Genomic DNA, 20,159 nt, shown 5'->3' with positions numbered 1-20,159 from the left:
AGTTTCTTGAGAGCAGAAATCTTGTCCATTGGTGTAGACCTAGGTAGAGACTAGCACAGTGTTTGGCACATACAGTAGATGCTCAAGGAATAGAGAATGAAAGACTGGAAATCTTTGATCCCAGTGTGTATATAAAATAGAATAGTATATATCAGCTTGGTTTGCCTCACTTTTACAACGTAAGAGCAGAAATTTCTATCAAGGTTGCATTTAGTCCCTCCAGAGACTTTCTCTATTTAGGCACTCTGTCTTAAATGAAAATTCACACCTACCTGTTCTATATCCACCATATGGATTTCTTTTCAGCTATGCTCCAAATATCTAATTGTCACCTGCTCATCTGAGATGTAGATTGCAGGCCACCAATAGATAGGCTAGGTATGTATCACAGTTTACAGAGCACTTTTATATCCATTATTTCGCCGAATCTTCAGAACAATCCTCAAAGGTATTATTCCTACTTTATAGACAAGGGAAATGTGACTTCTGTCACATTAAGCTCAAAGTGGCTGAGGCTCAAATCTAGGTCATCTGACTCCAAGTCCAGGATACTTTTCATTAAACCACATGTGCCTTCTGGCTCCGTGCTGCATACACAATTCCAGCATTTTTTTCTTCTTTCTATTTGGTAAGCAGTTTATGAGACAAACATCTCATAAAGTTTATGAGAGCTTCCTCTCAGCACTAGTATTTATTCCAGTCTTTAGTGTGGTCTATTTTCAAGAAGCTAGAGGTGATGCTGAACATAACAGTATACTATGAACCTGATCCGTTGACAGAAAACCAGCAGGTTTTGTTTTTGTTTTCTTAGAAAACTTGCTTTAAGAAACAAAACAGGCACAGTCGGTTAGCTCAGTTGGTTAGAACGTGGTGCTCTTAACAATAAGGTTGCCAGTTCGATCTCCACATGGGACACTGGGAGCTGCACCCTCCACAACTAGATTGAAACAACTATTTGACTTGGAGCTGAGGAGTCCTGGAAAAACACAAATAAATAAAAGTTTTAAAAAAATTAAAACTAAACGTTAGGTTAGAACATTGGAATATGGGATTTAATCACCATCTATCTATATATGTATAGATGTAGATATAGATATGGATATATTATTGTCAAAATGTATCTTCTACCAAAATTTTTAGTATCTTTGAGATGTGTTGTGCTTTCTTTGAAAGGGTCAAGTTCAGTAGGGATGTTGTAGAAAGGACCAAAAGGGAATTAGAATACAGTGTGGCTTCAGGAAGCAGACAACTCAAGATTTACAACCTCCTCAGCTAAAAAAAGATATATATATATATATATATATATATATATATATATATATCTAACCACAAGCTTTAGTGAAGTTCATTTGTTTCAGCATAGTGTGTTTCTTTTTGTGGTTTTTCCCCTGATGTTTTAGTTCATTAGTCCTTTTTATATTCCCTAGACAACCCAAATAATTGGTACTACTTTTAAGTGTTCAACTTAAAGGAGTTAAACAGATTAAATGAGATGGGCTAGTTAGACTTTTGGAGAGAACTAAACAATATTGCTATTTCCCTCCTATGGAGACTTGGAATGGTATTTTATATGTCCCAGATGTGGCCACATTCTGCCTAACATCTGTTAGTGCACTTTATTAAAATAATGAAGTAGCATGTGTTTGAAATGTCAAAAATGAATAGAAGTTTTCATTCTAATGCAGCACAAATAGCCAACTGTTTCTTTGCAGTAATAATGGAATGCATTAATGGGAGATACTGTTGTGATATCAAACTTCAAATATAAAATAAAGTGTGGTTGAATAATTCATGGCTTTCGTTTTCTAATAGGAAGAAAATTTATTCCATTCACACAAACTTTGTAGGTTTTTTCCTTTCAAATGTTTACTGCAAGAGATGAGATTTGTGCCTTGGCATTGAGCTAGGAACATCATCCTAAAAACGAACAAGGAATAGATAATTAAGATCAAAACTCAGAACTGAAATGGAAACTTCCCTGGGAAAGAAGGCTGAATGATCCTTTGGGAAGTAAGTATACAGATGAGGAGGGCAAAATATTTACAGTGAGTTACAGCTCACTTAAACTGTCTTTGTGGACATTTAAATTCTTCCCCCTTAAAGCAAGTGTGGTGCTAGAATGGTTTTTGTGGGGTGAGAAAGTAAAGCGTAAAGATATCACTTATCTAACACATTTCTTGGAAATGTTTTTTTTAGTAAAGAATTTAAAAGAACTGCCAAATCCTACCCATACAAAGAAAGTTTTCTTTTATTTTAGACTACATCAAGATCCAGAAACTTTTGCAGTCTTCATCTGCTGACTCATTAGCATTTTATACTCCACAAAAGCAAACTATTTAAATATACATTGAATAACATACCAAAGTAGGTTATAATTTAGGTAAATCTGAAAACCATTCTGGTCAACGTAGAAAACAGGTTTGATGTGTTATATCCGGAAAGAGCTATTTTCTAAGGATTTTAGTCTGTCTGTAAGAAATTGTTGTTTTATCATCTTTTTAAAAAAACACGTTTCATTGATCATGCTTATAAGGTCAGAATGGACTCTGCTTCCTTAAGAATTATAAAGTCTGCCACATATGGAGCAAGGTAGGATAAAGGTAGCTACAAATGAACCTTCTTGTCATTATGCCCTGTTAGGGACAACTGGGTGGCCTAACTCACCTTGTGTCCCTCTCCAACTCTCATTCCTATTCTGATTTAATTAGTTCTTAATTAGCTCTGGAACAGTATCAGTGTTCATAGTTAGTAGATTTCCAGTTCCTTGACTTCTTCACGTTTACGCATCCTTAGCCTCCTGTCTGCACTCTTGGACTTCATCACATTAGCTGCCCACGTTTGACCTTTTCCTAAAATTTGAAAGACTACTATGAGCCTGAACTCAGCACAGCCATCCTTCTTCCACATGAGCCAGTTTTCAGCTATTTGCCAACCTATTCATTTCCTGACTTAGCTCTTTAATTAAGCATGGCATATTTTCACCCCAGCCTTTAGCTTGAGGCTTGACACATAGTTAAAACAAACTGGGTTACAAAAAGATGTCACAAACATAACTCATAGACGCCATGTCCTTCATGGTGCAGAAAAAGAACCATCTGTATCAACAAACACAGCAAATACAGAGCTCTTTAGTGGAAAAGAACAAAGAAGCAATGAGGTTGCTCTCTTTGGTATTGAATACTCCAGAATGATCTTCAGTCAGGAGAAGCCACGTGTTAGGAAAGTCATGTGGTATTGTTGTAGCTGTCCAAAGAAGTATAATGACCAACAGGAGAGTCTGTTATTGGGGGACTTCCAAGAAGAACTGTACTTGGATGTTGATTTTTAAAGAATTCTGTCAAAACATACTAACATTTTATACCGAGAGTAAAACTTTAAGTGATATACATTAATCTAATATTCCAACTGGAACTTGAAATTTGACTAGTTCTCAAACCATGTTTAGCATCTTTCTCTCGTATTCATTTGCTTAGATTAGTAGTGTGCAAGTACCGCCCGCCACTCCACCAGAGTGAAAGTAGCGTGAGTTTACCACGTCATGATTCATCTTTCAATACCAGTCATTATTCATCTTTATGTGGGTCCTAGCACTTGACACAATGTAATGTGTATATATATATATATATATATATATATATATATATATATATATATGTGTTATATATGTATATATGTAATATATATGTATTTTATATATATATATATATATGCTATATGCCTTGTTCCTAAGATACATTTGGTATCCTTTATCCGTTTAAGTAATGATAATAATTCCAAATTTTAAAACGTAGTCATTAAAAATACTTATGTATTTGACAAAATACATGTATTTGACATAATATCTAGTTTAATCATACAAGAACATTTAGGCAATGCAAATTTGAAATGGTAGTTTTCTACCTACCATGTTCACACAATCATAATACTCATTGTTGGTCGATGTTTGTGAACACAGATATCACATACATTATTGATATGTATGAAAAATGACACAACCTCTTAACAGGGAAATTTGGTACTTCTCTCTCAAAATTCTAAGTGTGTGTTTCTTTTAGCCTATGAAATCCAATTCCGGGACTGTATCCTACAGAAGTACTCACACAAGTGTGCGAAGAAATATATACATGGATGTTAATTTTTGCATTGCTTGTGTTCGTGAAAAATTGACAATAACCCACATTTTTAGCTAAATAAATTTTGGTATTTCATACAGTACTGCATCATAAAGCTGTTAAAAATAATGAAAGCTACAAGTACTGCGGTAGAAAGATATCAGAGATACCAAGTAAAGAATCAAGTTTCTCAGCAATATGTACCATATATCCCATTTTTGTAATATGAAAATATTCAAAAGAGTAACCACCCAACTATTAAGCGGGATTATATTTAAGGGAAGGAGGATTTTTGAGGACCTTTAGTCCTAAATTATTTCTCAATGTTTCACAATGGAATAAAATGTGTTTTATCATACAAGCTGTAAAGATACGATTACATATAAAAAAGTAAACTTATCTAATAAAAATGAGTGAAAATTTCAGCACATATCTACCTATCATTAACTGAAGGACGGGGGTAAAGAAAACATCTGTCCTAGATCAGACATCATCAGCCAAAACAAACAGAAAAACTAGAACTTGGGAATTCTTGACTTTGTTTCTAGAGATCTAGTTGCATAGTGGCCTTGAAAATCAGGGATTCAAATGGCTTATCGCTAGACCTCAATTGCCATTCCCTTAAACATTTCTAACCCTACTTATTAAGAATTTAGGCTAAACAGGAACCGACCAGTGATTACAGATCCCCCAAATAATCCTTTAAAAGAGTCCTAGGACCTATATAATTATCTTAGGATTCTATCTCCTCCTACTAATTTATATCCCATAGTCTGTAGGGGAAATGTCAGGTGTTATTTGCTAATTAGACTCCTTAGTACTCCCTCAAGAAATTCCTACTGATGTAGTGTGTGATTGCTAGAAGCAAGTACACTTTGTAGGTTGAGAATCAATTGAATCAATTGTAGGTTGAGAATCAAATGTTTGCATTTTCTATCTCATCCAACTCTATTCCAGAGAATTTTTACTTTTCAGACTCTTTGAGATGAGATGACTATATGATAAAACGTTTGTGTAATATATTTGGCTGGGTTCAAGAGACTTCACCTCCCTCCAGATATGGCCCAAATGACCCAAGGGGTCACAGCAAGGGCAGTAGCCACATAATACGGGGGAGAGTGGGTATGGGGTTGGGAGGAAGTAGACGGACTCAGGGACAGGCTGAAAAGGACAGGTTGTTTGTCCAAAGTAGCCAAATGCCCAGAGCTGGAGCAAGAATAAAATGCACAAGCAGGGAGGAAGTCCAGAAAAACAGGGCTCAGGATAAGTGTAAGGGGGTGAAAGCTGAATCAGAGGGTCTGAAGCCAGGAACACCAAGAGTAGCTATCTCTCCTCTTCTAATTGAGAGGATGACAAGTAAGGTGAGGAATAAGGGTGTGGTACCACATGGCTGATGTGAGCTGAGGCTGGCGTAGGAACACCCTGACCTTGACTCTAACTCCTCAAGTTTTAGATGGGCCAAATCTGAAGACATGTGCAACACAGAGAATTACTGAGTGAGGGTCATGAGAAGCAGAAGGTCAGTTAGGAAAACCAGATTTTCCACCTAGTGCACCGAAATTGGGAAAGTTCCTGAGACATGAAATGAAAAGAGCCAGGGACAATAAGAGCTGAACACAGGCTTTCTCTTGGTTCTCCGAATATTTCTGACTCTCTGACCCTTTCCAGCTCAGTCTCTTTTGTGGCTTCTCATCATTACCCCAATCTTTAAGTTTGGAATGTCCCAGGGTTTAATCTTAGCACCTCTTTTTTTTTTTTTTTTTAACTTATAACCTTAATTATAAGTTAAGGTATAATTTATCATTTATAGCCTTAATCAGTCACATGGCTCTAAGTTCTACCCACATGTTGACAACTCCCAATTTTCTCCAAACTTACGGACTTCTCTAAGTTTCTGGAAACTTCAGGACCTTTCCAAACTTCTGTTCAACTTCCTAATCAGCCTCTCCACTTGGATGTCTAATAGGTATCTCAACTATAAAATGCCTGAACTGGACCTTCTCTTTGAAATATAAACAAAGAACGATATATAATTGTTAAGTGTTCCTTTATTTGTAGCTATAATATCTATATCGCTTTATTAGACCCAGTTAAAAGAAATTATTCTTTAGAAAATTACTGAAAACCACATAAACAACACGAATTTAAAGTTGATGTTTCAAGTGTATTTGCCTACATGTTCATTTACACATTCCCTTAGCAAGAGTCTACAATTCACCAGACTCAGCAATTAAGAGACATAAGACATAGGTCCTCTCTTCAAAGAACCCAGAATCTAGTAGGAGAGACAGCCACACGCCAAGTGTGGTGAGGTGGATAAGAGCAAGGCAATAGCAGTAACTCTCCCTCGAGGACCATTGTTAATTACACACTGTGGAACAGCATCGCTCAGAGGGCTCCAGTCTTGGCAATATTAGCTTTAATTCTGGAAATTAGAAGAGTCATAAGTAAATTCACAACTGTACTAATAGCCAACAACCACACAAGCTCAGGTATGTGCTAAGTATTTTATAAGCATCATCTCATTTCATCTGTACAACAATCCAAGGAGGAAGTTACCATCGTTCTTTCCATTTTATTTGATTAGAAAATAGAGGTTGAAAGCATTTCAAAGTCGCCTCAAGTAATACGGTGGGCAAATCCATATCCGTAACCACTATTCTAAATTGCCTTCCCATAATTGGTGGCTCTGTTTTAACTAACCAAAATGGTGCTCCGCTTTTTGCATATTTGTACTAAAACAAAATAATCAATGTATGAATAATCCAAATAGTGAATATCCATTATACTTTAGTAACAATCCCCAATTACTAAACATAATTGTACAAAAAGGACCATAGTATAAGAAGCTGTGAAATGGTGGGTTCAGTTTTCAAAGCTCATAAAGACACAGCAGTGTCAGAGATATTAGTTCAAGTGTCCTGCTGATGCCTTTGGAGATAAGCTCTTAGTTCTAAAGTACATTCTGTGTTTGGGGCTTCTCTTATTACTATACCATGGACAAGCTGAGATGGAAAAATCATCAGACTTGCAAAGGCTCAGAGATTACAAGTCACAACCAATAGGAATACATCTTCCAAACTTATTATCTGTTATGCATTGATTTATCACACATGGCAGGAATTCAAACCAGATGTATGCTTAATGCATGAGGCCATCCCATGACGGACAGGGGAGAGGAATGTGACCTCGACTTGAAAGTAGAGAATGAGAACTTGTAGGTGGTTCAGAAGTTTCCTTTTATGTTAGTGATACACTAGAGTAAAAGGTCTCTGATCATCTTTTCAAATTAACCGGGACTTCATTTCCTAACCTGCAAGTTGTTGAAACTTCTGACTTTTGAAATGCAATTATTTTCATTTTGAGAAAGATGTAAGGTTTTCTGAGCAACTTTTACTAAATCTAAAGCAAAACATTCTTGAAAAATATAGCTCTGATATGTAAATATTAACATTTACACATCCCCATTTGCTCATTCTCTCTGGAATTTAGATACCACATTTTAATAGCTAGAATTCAATAACACATCTTTGTTTGCCATCTGCCTTTTTTCACTGAAGCTTTAAAAAATTCTATTCTTTCAAGTCACATTTAAGTATTGAAAGTAATTTCCTTTTCAGGATGTATACATCTAATAAAAACACTTTTTTTTTTGCACATTAGCCTAACATGAATTATCAATCTATAGTTATATAATCTTTTTTTTCAAAACTTTGAAATTATTAATGGAGAAAACATTTCTCATCATAATGCTTTAGATTGGAAATCATCTTGGAACAGAGAATATACACAATATGGAATAACTTTGCAGGCATTCTATTTTTGAGGGGAAATTGTCTTCAAAATCATTAATTGAGCAAAGGTGTCTTTCTCGAAAGTACTTGTGATTTACTTTTCAGTTTATTTTTACTACACATTTATGTGATAAGACAAATATTTTAAAAACAGTCAATTTAGACAGTTTCTATCACAGGAGAACAACCCAAAACAATTGAGCATACCATAGAGATGCACACATGTGTTCACATACATGTAGATTGACTGCCAAATAGAGTTAATTTGCTCAAAGCTAGAGCAATCATCGATAACCTAAGAAAAGCACAGAAGGAAGGTCCCTCTCTCTGTAAGGAATTTTCAGTAGGAAATTAACTGAATTTACGTAGGAATTAAGTGCCAAAACAATTTGTTCATTTGTTTAATTCCTACATGTATTGAGCACTCTCTATGTTGTGAACACTCTTTTATGCATCAGGGGAAAGAAAGTGAAAAAGATTCGTTAAGTGATGTACTCATATCTTGCTTAACCAGCTTAAGGTAATTGTATGGTTACATTTCTTTTTATGGATGTAAATTTATACACAGTGAAATGCAGTATCTATTAAATGTATAATTGGATGAGTTTGAACAAGTGTCTATACTCATGTAACCAACACCCCAATCAAGATATAAGATACTTCCATCACCCCTAGAAAGTTCCTTCATGTCCTCTTTCAGTCAATCTCCCTTCTCAAAGAGGCAATTGTGTTCTAAACGCACCATGGGTGAGTTTGTCTGCTCTTGAATTACACAAATTATACAATAAGTATTCTTTTTTGTCTGATTTGTTTACTCTGCAATGTTTCAGAGATTCATCCATATTGTTGTATTCATTCCATTTTTTTACTGAGTAATGTTCCTTTGTATAAATATATAACATTTTTTAAAAAATCCAAGCTCCTGTTGATGGACATTTGTATTTGTTTCCAGTTTTTGGTTGTTAGAAATAAAGCTGCTATCAACATTCTTGGTTAAATTTTTGTGGATGTATATTTTCATTCTCTTGGATGGATACCTAGGAGTGAAATTGCTCAGTCATTAGGTAGGTGTATAATTTTATAACAAGCTCCCAAACAGTCGTGCAAAGAGGCTGTATCATTTTATACACCCACCAGCAGTGTATGACAGTTCCACTTGTACAACACACTTGGCAACAATTAATGTTGTCAGTCTTTTTTGGTTTTAGCCATTTTAGTGGGTGTGAAATGGAATTTCAATGTGGTTTTAATTAATATTTCCCTGATGACTAATGATGTTGAGTATCTTTTCATGTGCTCATTGGCTACTTGTACGTCTACTTGCGTGAAATGTCTGTTCAAGTCTTTTGTTTATTTTTTAATTGGTTTTTCACCCTTTTATTTTTGATTTGTAAGAGTCCTTTATGTATTATGATGTAAGTTATTTGTAAGATATAGGTATTAAGAATATTTTCTCTCAGTTTATGATTTGCATTTTTAAATAGACTTTTTTTTAAAGAGCAGTTTTAGGTTAACAAAAAAATTGATCAGAAGAGATGGAGAATATACCCACCACCTCTACGTACGCACAGCCTGCCCCACGATCAACATCCTGCACCGGAGTAGTACATTTGCTACAATCAATGAACGCAGCATTTCCAACTGGCACACCATCATCACCCAAAATCCACAGTCGACGCTAGGGTTCACTCTAGGTGTTATACACTCAGTGGGTTGGACAAACGTAAAATGACATGGATCCACCTTTACAGTGTCATGCAGAGCAGTTCAATGCCCTAAAATTCCTTTGTGCTTTGCCTATTCATCCCTCCCCTAACCCCTAACAACCAGTGAGCTACTGTCTCTGTAGCGTTTCCTTTTCCAGAACGTCATATAGTTGGAATCATAATATGTAGCCTTTTCAGATTGGCTTCTTTTACTTAGTCATATGCATTTAAGGTTCCTCCGTGTCTTTTCATGGCTTGATTGCTCACTTCTTTTTAATGCTGAGTAATATTCCATTGTCTGGATGGACCAGAGTTTATCCATTCACCTACTAAAGGACGTCTTGGTTGCTGCCAAGTTTTGGCAGTTATGAACAAAGGTGCTGTAAACATCCACGTGCAGGTTTTTGTGTAGCTATAACTTTTCAGCTCATTTGGGTAAATATCAAGGAGCACAAATGCTGGATCATATGGTAGAATATGTTTAGTTTTGTAAGAAACTGCCAAACTGTCTTCCAAAGTGACTGTAGCATTTTGCATGCCCACCAGTGACGAATGAGAGTTCCTGTAGCTCCAGGTCCTCACCAGCATTTGTTGTGTGTGTTTTGGATTTTTCCATTCTACTATGTGAGTAATGATATCTCATTATTGTTTTAATTTGTAATTGCTTAATGACATATGATATCCATCATCTTTTCATATGCTTATTTGCCATCTGTATATCTTCTTGGGTAAGGTGTCTCTTCAGGTTTTTGCCCATTATTTAATTAGATTGTTCTAATTAAAGAATTTGATATACGTATACACAATAAACATGTTAACACAATCAAGCTAATTAACATATGTATTGCCTCACATAGTTGCTATTCTTTGTATGGTGAGAACACATGTGCAAAGACCATGCTAATCTTCTCTGTGTCATCCCAATTTTAGACTATGTGCTGCTGAAGCAAGCACTCAAGGTTTTGTTTTTTTCTGTACATTTTCCAGTCATTCCAACGCCATTTGTTTAAGAGACTTCCCTATCCCATTGAATTTACTTAGTGCCTTTGTAAATATTCAGTTGATTGTGTATGTGTCCATCTATTTTTTATTTCATTATTCTTCTATATACACATACATACACATAGTTTATTTTATGACTGTGCTGTATAATCCAGACTGGATTCATTGTTACATTTCATTATCATTTACATATATTTATGATAATTATATGTTAAAAATTCTATTTTAAAAAATTAAAATATTTTCATGGGTCCCTAAAAGTATTGTGTGCCTTAGGATAATTGGCCCTGGTAGGGGTAAAGCTAGCTTCTGCACATGTAGCCATATCAGAAACTCAGTACAGAGACCTGTGAATTTTCCCTAGGGTCTCTTAGACCCTGAGAGCAACAATTAGCTAGTAGCTTGTGACAGGTTACTTTTAGTGTTGTCTTTTCATTGTATTATCCCTGAGCCTTCAGCAAAGTCTTGTTAAATATTATGATCCTGGCTGAGTTGGTCTATGGGGAATTAAGGAAAATCTATCAGTCAGGGTTCTTGGTGGTAAGCAACAGAAACTGCCTGAGTAGGAAAGGAGTTTTATTAAAGGGTATGAGGTAGTTCGCAGGCCGTTGGGAAGGTTAGAACATCAGGCTCAAAGCTAACCTCTTAGAAAGAATGCCCAAAACCATGTCTCACAGGGAGATCTAATAAGAGAAGTGTTGCCACCATCAGGCACTAGAACTTACAGTTTGCCCCACTGCAGCTCTGTGCCAGGAAAGCAGTTGTATTGTCATCACCACAGTCATCGATCCCAATGTATCATCTGTGCCAAGAGTTCAGTTTTGCAGCTCCCACGCTGTTCGTGCAGCACTAGAGACTGAATGCTTCATTAATAATTAGATAAAAACACATTGCCACCTGTAAGACCAACCAAAATGTCTGAAAAGCATCAAGTCGGGAGAATAAGGAATTCAGTTTCTCAGGAAAACAAAAGTACCACATACTATATATCCTCAAGGAGCTCACAGTTTTCTGAAGGAGATAAACATATGCATAGCTATTAGTAAAGCTATTCTCCTGCATAATATAAATGAAATGTTATATAAATAGCATTTCTCCTGCATAATATAAATGAAATGCTATGGGAAGCAATTTCAAATAAGGAGCATTTGAGTCTGAGATCTTGAAGAATCAGGAGGATTTTGTAAGCAGAGGATGGAACATCCTAGGGTAGAGAGAACCAAGTGGGCAGGTAAGCATAGTGTATTTGAGAAACTGTTACGTGGTCTACTGTGCGTGGTGGAGAGGCTTTGAGGAGATATGAGGCTGAAGAAGTGATCACTGTTATATTAATGAGCGTTACTTAAATGTGAGGTCAGGGGTTCAAATTTTACTCTGGAGAATCCATGGGAGGTTTTGAAGAAAAGGAGTAATATGGTACCCAACTTCATCCTGTGCTTGAGATAGATTAATTACCCCAGCTTAGAGGAGCAGTAAGAGGCACTGGAGAAGTGATACAAGAGTTAGGTGGACTCTGGACTAGCTCACTTTATGGTCCTTTGGACCACAAGACTTGATCATTGGAGGGAGAAAGATCACTGGCAAAAAGATCAGCAGATAGTAGCCAAAAATATTTCAGGAATGAGGTAATAAGAAACTGGACCTCATGGTGATTGAAGGAGTGGAAAACAATACACACTTGGAAGACATATTAGAGAAAGAAAATCTGAGTTGGTGTCAGACTGAATATAAGAAGTGATGGAGAGAAAGGAATCAAAGAAAGCTCCAGGGTGCTTGAGTACAACAGAACCCTCAGAGTTACAGTTCAGGGAGCTGTGACCCTGAAGTCAGTGGATTAGCTTGGATGCTTCTAAAAAGAAAAACTCAAGCTCTGTTTTATTAATTAGTGGGAAAAGCTTTAGCCCAGCAGGAAGCTCCTTCCTCCCCTCCCCAACAAATGCAGTTACAGAGCTCTAATTTTGTTTGAAGCAACTCTGATCCATAGCAACCAAATTTAGCAGGACACATTGGGAATGCAACCCATAAGCACCGATATTTTGTTTTAGTCCCTCTGAAGAGTCTATTCTAGATATGTTAATTTTGTTTCCTCATCCCCACTACTCCTCTTGCCCCTAAAAATCCCAAATTCTCTCCTTTTTTAAGGCCACCACTTTTCTAGTCTAGGGCCTGGGAGAATGCTAGTACCAGTAAGGGAAGGTTAGAGGGGGTGTTAGTTTGTGGAAAGGATAAACATATTTATTTTAGATCAGCTGAATGTGAATTAAAGGCAAGAAATCTAAGTGCAAATTTCTAGCAGTAGAGAGAAAACACAGATCTGAGCTCAAAAAGGAAATTGGAAATAGAGATACAGATTGGAAAGTCCTGGTCAAAAGCTGAGAGTTCAAGATGAAGTTTCTTGCCGAAGATTCCAATGGAGAGAGAATGGAGAGAGAACTAGAAATCTCTGTCTCTGAACCTTGAGGACTGGTCACCTTTATGCAGTGCTGGGAGGAAGAAAGAGTTAAAGGATCAGGGAACGAAAAGGGCAGTGAAGACAGACGAAAGAAAATCCAGGAGACTAGCCTCATAAAGCAAAGGAAACTGTTTCCAAAAAAGAGGACAGCCAATACTGGTTAAAGCTTTCTAAATTCAAGGAGTTTGCCAATAAAAGGGAGGCAGCCAAAAGAAACACAAGAAAATAATACAGAATCCAATCAGGGAGAAAAGAGATTCTTATAAAGTCACAATAGGCAATTACAGTTGTAAAAAAAAAAAGTTGCTTTAAAGAAAAGTTTCTTTAAAGGTTGTTTAAAAGAAAAAGGGTCTGAGGGCATATCCTCTCTCTACTGGGATCTTTAGCAACTTCAACTATGTTTTGACAAGGACTTTCCAGTCTGTATCTCTACGTATTTCTAATTTCCTTTCTGAGCTCAGATCTGTGTTTTCTATCTACTTATTAGGCTGCAAGACAATTGGTAGGCAGGAGAATGCCCATTACTCTAAAAAAGGGCTCAGGAATTGCCCCCAGGTTCAGAATCTCATAGCCCCAAATTTTAAGCCGAGTAAAAGTAAAATCTGCTGCCTTTTAGTTGGATAAGTGATTCTGCAACCCTGGGAATGTGCAGAAAATGATGATATTGCTCAAATATATAGAATTCCTTATTTTTGTTATTAGTTTCAGGATATGTTTTGCAATCATTGCGACAATCTGCATGTGTCTGTTGGTTATTTAAGCATTTAAATTATGCTTTTTAGGTTTCAAAGTCTATTCTGTCAGATATTTGAAGCACGTGAAGATTATGTAAAATTTAAAAACATAGTTTAAAATATTTTAGGGGAATTTAATCTTTTTCATCTTAGAATTAATTGACTATAACTTAATAACAAGTAAAAGTGATCTTTTATATTTTAAATTATTAGACTTATAAGTAGAATAAGTAGAACGTAAGAATGAGGTTTTACTCTTAGAAAACATAGGGGAAATCATAACATTGGATTTGACAATGATTTCTTGGATATGACACTAAAAGCACAGGCAACAAAAGAAAAAATCGATAAAATGAACATCAAAAATTTTAAACTTTTTTGTATCAAAGGACATTATCAAGAGAGTGAAAAAACAATATACAGAATTGGAGAAAATACCTGCAACATACTGATAAGGGATTAATATTTAGACTATAAAAGAACTCCTACAACTCCAACAAAAAACAAACAACCAAAAAAACAATTAAAAACTGTAAAGATGTTTTAGGAGTAGAAAGGACTCGAATAGACATTTCTCCAAAGAAGATGCACACATAGCCAACAAGCACATGAAAAGACACTCAACAGCACTAGTTACAGGGAAATGCAAATTAAAAACACCATGAGATACCACTTCAACCCATTAGGATGGCATTTCTCAAAAAATGAGAAATATCAGGTGTTAGTGGGAATGTGGAGAAATTGGAACCCTTATGCATTACTGGTAGAAATGTAAAATGGTACAACTCCTATGGAAAACAGTTTGGTGGTTCCTCAAAAAATTGAACATAGAATTACCACGTGATCAGCAATTCCACTCGTAGGCATAATACCCTCCAAAGAATTGAAAGCAGGGATTCAGATACTGTACAACAATGTTCAAAGAAACATAATTCACAATAGCCAAAAGGTGGAAACAACCCAAATATCCATCAACAGATGGATAAACAAAATGTGGTACATACATCTGCTGGAATATTCCTCAGCCATAAAAAGGAATGAAATTGTGATATGTGATAGAACATGGAGGAACCTTGAAACTATTATGCTAAGAGACATAAGCCAAACACAAAGGGCAAATACTTACATGAGGTACCTAGAATAGTCAAATTCATAGAATCAGGAAGTAGAATGGAGGTTACGGGGTCTGAGGGACAGAAGTTATTGCTTAATGGGTACAGAGATACTGTTCGAGATGATGAGAAAGTTCTGGAAGTGCATAGTGGCCATGGTTGCACAACATCATGAATGTACTTAATGACTTTGTACATTTAAAAATGGTTAAAATGGTAACTTTTATGTTTTTATTATTATATTTTACCACAATAATTTTTTTTAAAAACCCAGACTTTTAAGATTTACAACTTTAACAAATTGAAAACTGATTTTAATATAAGTAATTGAAGATGGATAATCCTTTCCAAACCAATCTTCCCTGGAAAGTGATAATTGTCAATTGACAGAGCTGTGGACAGGGTAAAGTTGCAGTTTGATTTTGGAAGTCATGGGATCAATTTAAATTGTTTGAAGGGGGCAAAAGGCATAAATCAGAGAGTAAAGACAATATCTGTAGTGAGGAAATTGAAGACATCTGATATAAAAGAAATAGCCTATAATGAGAAGAAACATTTAGGTTAAGTGACATGGTGTTTTTAATTTATCTGAAGATACAAAAGGGAAGGAGATTGTAGATGATGGAAAGAAGGGTAAGGACTCTCCTGGGGAAGAATATGAGAAAACAGAAGCCCTTGGAAGGAGGAACACTCATTTACCTAAGATGTGAAGGAAAAGAGAAAGTGTAAAGATGGTTTAGAAGTGGAAAGGAAGAAGGACCAAAGAGCTCATGTACCAGTAACTTTGATCTTTATAGAGAAGACAGTTGGAGGTTAAATAACCTTTGGATAATGAGGAGTTCCTAGAAGATAAGCCTTTGTGTGGTCCGTTTCCTCTGTCCTCAATGCTTTTCCCCTTCACATGGCTCATCCCTCATCTTGAAGTCACCCGCACAATGAGCCCAACCCTCACATCATATATACAATCTTCACTTGCTTCCTACAGTCCTGAATTCCCTCACCCTCTCCTTTTTCTTTTATTCCATAGCTCTTAGCACCTTCAAATATACTACGTGATTTACTTACTGTATTTGTTATTAATACCTGTTGTCTCCCACTAGAATGCAAGACCACAAGGGTAGGGATTTTTGTCTCTTTTGTTTCTTTTTTTTATTTAAAATGATGCCTGGTACTCAATAAATATTTGATAAATGAATAAATACAAAGGTTGATGTTGAATGGGGGCAAGAAAAAGGGTTTTTGGAAAAGTCATAGTTGGTTCAAACCATACAACTGTACCAGTTGTTTCAGATATTGACATACTCTTGTATCAGTTGGTACATATCTGCTGCTCAGGCAACCTCAGTTTCTCTCCCAGGACCTTCAGTCATCAATTAAAGGGTAAATACAGGGTGCAGCTGGAAGCCTCTCTCAGATCTTGCTGTATCAGTTCAAGGCTGGTGCCTCTGCTATACTAGTTAAGATTTTTAAATATTAACCTCATTGTAGATAGTGTTAAGAAACCAGTTAGCGGTGACTAAAAGGATTCCTGGGCAGCAGTGTGGGGTCTGCTGAGGTGAAAAGTGTGAATCTAGAGAAAAGCACGTCAACAAAGTTCCACGACTTCCTCCAGCAACAATTATCAGCCTGGGAACCAGCACACAGAAAGTGACAAAAGAGATGATCTAGAGAGATCAGATGTGGTCACAAGAGTACAGGGACTAGAGAGTTACGGTGCTAGGAGGGAGCCTCTTTGGGATGTTGATGATAAAGGATTTAATGTATTGGGAGACTAAAGGGTTAGCCTATTTGGTAGGGCTCCAGTGATGAGAGAATTCAGAAAGGTGGTCACCCTACCACCCAACTCATTTGAACTCAGGGTCTAAAAGGGCAGAGAGCCAGTGTCAATGTCAATGATTCTTTTTCCTGCTGTATTATGGATCTGAGGAGCTTGTCATGTCAGTATTAAAGTACAGTAGTACCTCTTTATCATGGGCCGTCTTGAGCATTATAGGAAAGAGCAGAGCCATATAAGACATCTGGAGATGCTCATCACCTACTGGGAGAGGCAACATTGGTATTCTTCAAACAACACATGTCACCTGTACGATTGGGCATTCTAATTATAAATATGATTTGACTTTAAATTAGAAGAAACCAATGTGAAATCAGTGGGTAGTAAGCAGTGTATGGTAATCATCTATTGTTCTCTTCAACTCCACCCCCATTATGTACTATGGTTGCAGCTTCACCAGAGAACTCTGCCTGACAGTGAAAATATTACCTTGAGAATGTTCTCAAATGTTCAAACCCATTTCAAACTGAATGCATTAAGGCATGTTATCTTTGCTGTGATGAGATCCTGACCATACCACTCCCATTGCAAATGTCCTTTGGAACGGGAAGCTGTGGTAATACTTATTATCCGTTGGCCAACTAACCACTCCTATACTTTTCCTTTCACGTGTAAAGAGGTTTTGTTTTGTTATTTGTTTGAAGGTTATTAACAAGCTGTAAAACACAGATTCTGCTTTGATTTCTACTCTTAAACCCTGCAGTAATCTGTGTGATTTTAACTTAACTTTTGCCTGCTTTCCAGTCCACACACGTTTGCCTTGCGGTAACAGGTGATATTATCTCTACGTAAGAATACGCTCTTATTAAAGACTTCAGTGCTTGAAGGTACCTTATTTTTGTGAGAAACTATGTAGCAATAGCTCCGCTTGTAGTGGGGGTAGATGGTAAGGGAGGAATGATATATTTCTTCCTTAGCTTATTATAATTAGATATATTTGTATGAAAATAGAATCTCTGTTGCTTAAGTGTTGCTCAGCTCCTGCTGATCAGTTCGCACTCACAGGCATCGTCCTTTGTGATAAAATAGTTGCTGTGGAGATGATTATCCTGTCATGGAGAAAAGAGACTTATGAATTTAAATGAAGAATGCGCAGCAGGAGCCAAAGAACTATGTCCAAAGCCAAGCATTTCATTTAATTTCCTCTTGCCTTTTTCATATATGTTATATCATAAAGTTGGATGCATCAACTTAAATACAGTGTCAGGGTTAATTATGAATAATGACAAGAGGAAAATTTAAAAGACAAGATATAATGCTGACATTCTATATGGAGACAAGAATGGGTTCGCATTAAAGAATGCTCAACAGTAATTAGCATCCACTACTGGGACACACTATACTATGGTTTAGATAAACAAATTAAGCTATTTGGATAGTTCTATTGCAGCCTAATTTTGATCACTTTTGAAGTAATCTAGGCATCATTAAACAAATAGGAAACAGAGTGTTGAGATAGAAAGAGAGTGGGCTGTGTATCAAACAAAGCTGGACTGAATATCTCTTACAAGTAATTGATTTTAGGCAGGCTATTTGTCAGTCTTTGAATTTCAAATTCATCAGTGATAAAATCAGGATAAACTTGTAGAGTTGTTTTTGGGCTGTTCAACTGATATGGACTCATATGACCATATCAGTTGTTTATATTCAATGTCTGTTCTGATTGGTCATTTCACTCATTCTGGTAAGTCCGTGTCCATTCTGTACTAGTTATTAAATATTCTCAATATCATCTATACTAGTCAGGACAGGCTAGGCTATGCTGCAGTAACAAATTGTGAAATCTCCGTGGTTTAACACAATTAAATTATATTTTTTGCTTCCATAGATTCCAATGTGGGTCTGACAACTGTCCTCTCTCTTGTGACTAATAGCTTCCAATCCAACGTCATTATAGCAGAAGAGGAATAGAGATGGAGAAGGCATACCAGCTTTTAATTTCCTCAGCCCCAAAGACACATACCTTATTTCTACTCAGTCCATTGGCCAGAGCTAGTCACATGGCCCCAACCTATCTGCAAGGGATGCTGGGAAATGTAGAGGAGGTCATGGGGTGATTGGTGAGCACTAACTGTGTTTGCTACAGCACCCTTGTTTTGGGAGGATTAGATGAGATATTGTATATAATTGTATCTGATGAGCTAGGTCAGACCACAAAGGCTGACCCAGGTTGAAGTCCTGGCGTGAATGATGAGTTGGTGGAGATTATTTCCATTTTCACCTGAAATCAGCAAAGAAACAGAAAAAAGGGATACACAGGAAACTGACCAAGGATACAGGGCAGTACATGTTGAATGCTGCACCCCGGTGCCTCCACCTGCCTTGTTCCTAAAGGAAGTAGGTTTCAGGTTCAGCGGTCTCAGCAGCTCACGTGGAGGAGGAGTTTTCCAGGTCAGAGGAACCCAGAACAGAAGTTTGCTGCCTTTCCCTTATTTTAGGTCGGGCTGGATAGTGGTAGCGTGAGGAGTGATGGGGAGAAGTCAACACGTAAGGGTCCACCCTAGTAGCGTAAAATCATCTCTTGCTGAGTCAGAGTTGCCTATTACATGATTTATTCCTTATTGCATCTTTGAGGCTGCATTAATAAGAATTTCCTGAGTTCATTCTTTTTGTCTATGGTAGAATTACACTGGGCGCTATAGGGGGATGCTAAAGAAAACAATCTGGATTCTTCGCCTAAGGAATTTATGATCTAATTAAAGAGATTACGTCACTATCAGTGAACAAGTGATAAAACACTTGGCAAAACTATACCTATGAAAGAAAGTTTAAAATTGGGTAGTATATAATAAGATGTTGATTCTGAAGCAAAAATGACACACAAAAAATTTAATGAAAGGAGAGAAGAACTACTAGGAAAGTCAGAAGTCAGGCAGCCTTCATTCTCTATGGACAGTTAAAGAATATTTCAGTTTAGGTTCAGGAGCCAGAGCCAAGAAGTACAGAAAATTTCAGATCACATTTAACAACAGGACTGGTTGTTAAAGAAATTTCAACCAGACACGGTGGCACCAGGAGTAGGTTGGATGCTGTGGGAATGGAATGCACATGAGACAGAGCCTGGGGCTTCCCAGAAATGCCTGGGGAAGACTGGGGAGACAGAACAGAGGTCTTGCAGCGACCCAGCTAGGGGCTAATGAGAAAGAAAAATTGGTCATTAATATATTCATACTAATATGTTAGAGGACTATTTGGATTATGCTGCAATTGCAGTTGTTATCAATATATAGTTTCAATCTTAATATAGTGTAAGCATTTTCCCATATTCTGAATAATGCTTAAAACATAATTTATAATGGAATAAAATAATATTTCTCAAGAGTTAATGTGTCAGTGTTTAGAAACATACACAATTTCACTTAATTATTATAGTATCTATGTGAGGTAGATACAATTATCACTATTTTACAGAT

General features: G+C 36.6%; 1 protein-coding gene and 1 non-coding gene across 2 annotated transcripts in view; one reads left to right on the top strand and one right to left on the bottom strand.

The window, feature by feature from the left end:
• NIBAN1 (niban apoptosis regulator 1) overlaps window positions 1–20,159 on the top strand; it is a 169,868-nt gene that overhangs the window by 2,837 nt on the left and 146,872 nt on the right. The gene's annotated exons all lie outside the window — the stretch shown is intronic.
• On the bottom strand, window positions 10,464–10,566 carry LOC141569413 (U6 spliceosomal RNA). Its single transcript, XR_012493023.1, has one exon. It is a non-coding gene; the product is annotated as a U6 spliceosomal RNA (small nuclear RNA).

Source organism: Rhinolophus sinicus, linkage group LG17 (assembly GCF_036562045.2).
Source record: "Rhinolophus sinicus isolate RSC01 linkage group LG17, ASM3656204v1, whole genome shotgun sequence".
Classification (NCBI taxonomy): Eukaryota; Metazoa; Chordata; class Mammalia; order Chiroptera; family Rhinolophidae; genus Rhinolophus; species Rhinolophus sinicus.
The sequence above is the reverse complement of the archived record's forward strand: the minus strand, read 5'-3'. Positions and strand labels throughout refer to the sequence as shown.